This window comes from Amia ocellicauda, chromosome 10 (genome assembly GCF_036373705.1).
Source record: "Amia ocellicauda isolate fAmiCal2 chromosome 10, fAmiCal2.hap1, whole genome shotgun sequence".
In the NCBI taxonomy this organism is placed as follows: domain Eukaryota; kingdom Metazoa; phylum Chordata; class Actinopteri; order Amiiformes; family Amiidae; genus Amia; species Amia ocellicauda.
In genome coordinates, this window is record NC_089859.1 from 41,808,315 (window position 1) to 41,811,080 (window position 2,766).

At 44.6% G+C, this 2,766-nt stretch overlaps 1 non-coding gene across 1 annotated transcript; it reads left to right on the plus strand.

The window, feature by feature from the left end:
- The first annotated feature begins 2,315 nt into the window (after positions 1-2,315).
- On the plus strand, positions 2,316-2,430 carry LOC136762260 (U5 spliceosomal RNA). The gene has a single exon (XR_010820466.1). It is a non-coding gene; the product is annotated as a U5 spliceosomal RNA (small nuclear RNA).
- The last annotated feature ends 336 nt before the right edge of the window (positions 2,431-2,766 follow it).

Consider the following 2,766-nt stretch of genomic DNA (forward strand, 5'->3'; position numbering starts at 1 on the left):
TTATGCATTTCCTCAGCTGCGCAACTGCACAGGGCCTTCGTTGTCTTAATTTGCACTTCATAGTGCGCCACACATTCTCAATTCGGAGACAGGTCAGGACTGCAGGCAGGCCATGCTAGCACCCGCACTCTCTGCCTATGCAACCATGCGCTTGAAATCTGGGCAGAATGTGGTTTGGCGTTATCCTGCTGAAAAATGCAGGTACGTCCCTGGAAAAGATGATGTCTGGATGGCAGCAAATGTTGCTCCAAAATGTGTACATCTCTTTCTGCAAAAATGGTGCCCTCACAGATGTGCGAGTTACATGACAGACACTCATACACACTGTCACACCCATACACACACAAACACACACTTTCACAGACAGACACACGCACACACACACACACACACACACACTTTCACAGACAGACAGACAGACACACACACTTTCACACACAATCACTTTCACAGACAGACACACACACACACTTTCACACAGAGACAGACACACACACACTTACATACATACATACATACATACATACATACAGTGAGGGAAAAAAGTATTTGATCCCCTGCTGATTTTGTACGTTTGCCCACTGACAAAGAAATGATCAGTCTATAATTTTAATGGTAGGTGTATTTTAGCAGTGAGAGACAGAATAACAACAAGAAAATCCAGAAAAACGCATTTCAAAAAAGTTATAAATTGATTTGCATGTTAATGAGGGAAATAAGTATTTGATCCCCTATCAATCAGCAAGATTTCTGGCTCCCAGGTGTCTTTCATACAGGTAACGAGCTGAGATTAGGAGCACTCTCTTAAAGGGAGTGCTCCTAATCTCAGCTCGTTACCTGTATAAAAGACACTTGTCCACAGAAGCAATCAATCAATCAGATTCCAAACTCTCCACCATGGCCAAAGAGCTGTCCAAGGATGTCAGGGACAAGATTGTAGACCTACACAAGACTGGAATGGGCTACAAGACCATCACCAAGCAGCTTGGTGAGAAGGTGACAACAGTTGGTGCGATTATTCGCAAATGGAAGAAACACAAAATAACTGTCAGTCTCCCTCAGTCTGGGGCTCCATGCAAGATCTCACCTCGTGGAGTTTCAATGATCATGAGAACGGTGAGGAATCAGCCCAGAACTACATGGGAGGATCTTGTTAATGATCTCAAGGTAGCTGGGACCATAGTCACCAAGAAAACAATTGGTAACACACTATGCCGTGAAGGACTGAAATCCTGCAGCGCCCGCAAGGTCCCCCTGCTCAAGAAAGCACATGTACAGACCCGTCTGAAGTTTGCCAATGAACATCTGAATGATTCAGAGGAGAACTGGGTGAAAGTGGTCTCAGATGAGACCAAAATCAAGCTCTTTGCCATCAACTCAACTCGCCGTGTTTGGAGGAGGAGGAATGACCCCAAGAACACCATTCCCACCATCAAACATGGAGGTGGAAACATTATGCTTTGGGGCTGTTTTTCTGCTAAGGGGACAGGACAACTGCACCGCATCAAAGGGACGATGGACGGGGCCATGTACCGTCAAATCATGGGTGAGAACCCTAAGCCAGGGCATTGAAAATGGGTCAAATACTTATTTCCCTCATTAACATGCAAATCAATTTTATAACTTTTTTGAAATGCATTTTTCTGGATTTTCTTGTTGTTATTCTGTCTCTCACTGCTAAAATACACCTACCATTAAAATTATAGACTGATCATTTCTTTGTCAGTGGGCAAACGTACAAAATCAGCAGGGGATCAATTACGTTTTTCCCCCACTGTACATACATATATATGGAAAAGAAACATTACAAGTATAAATCACAATAAGATGTAATAAAGTACAGATAAACAAAGTGTAATAAAATGTGATCTGTTTGAAAATGCAGGGACGTCACTGGAAAAGATGATGTCTGGATGGCAGCATATGTTGCTCCAAAATGTGTACATCTCTTCTGCAAAAATGGTGCCCTCACAGATGTGCGAGTTACATGACAGACAGACAGACAGACACTCACACACACTGTCACACCCACACACACACTTTCACAGAGAGACATATACACACACACACACACACACACACACACTATCACACAGAGACAGGCACACACACGTACAGACACACACACTAACTTTCACACAGAGACAGACACACACACACACACACACACACACACACACATACATACATACATATGGAAAAGAAACAATACTTTTATAAATCACAATAAGATGTAATAAAGTACAGAAAAACTAAATGTAAGAAAATGTGATCTTTAATACACACAAATATGTATGGCTGGTCGGATGCGTCTTGGACTCGGGTTCCTCTTCATTACGTATAACGCTTTTGCCTTTTGCTAAAGCTTTCCGTGGAGGGGATCGTGGGTGAGTTTGTACCATTCTTGGGGGGCTCTGCCTTGTTGGGGCGGAGCTGTGATCCAGGTGAACAGCAGATCGGGCATAGGTGGGCATGTGGGCAGAGGAGTAGGAAGGCCGGTCAAGCAAATAAGCTTGCTAAGGTACGCAGCAGCAGCAAGCAGCCCCCCCATCCAGCCAGCCAGCCAGTCTGGCTGGCAGTGACTGAGTGGTTGACAGACGGCAAGCAACGGAATGTACGTGCTCTGTGATGTCATAGCAGTCAGCTGAGAGAGGCTCGTGATGTCATGGCTGAGCTGGCTGGCTGGCTGGCTCTGTGTGTGTGTGTGTCTGTGTCTGTCTGTTTTTCTGTTTGTCAGTCTGTCTGTCTGTCTCTCTCTCTCTCTCA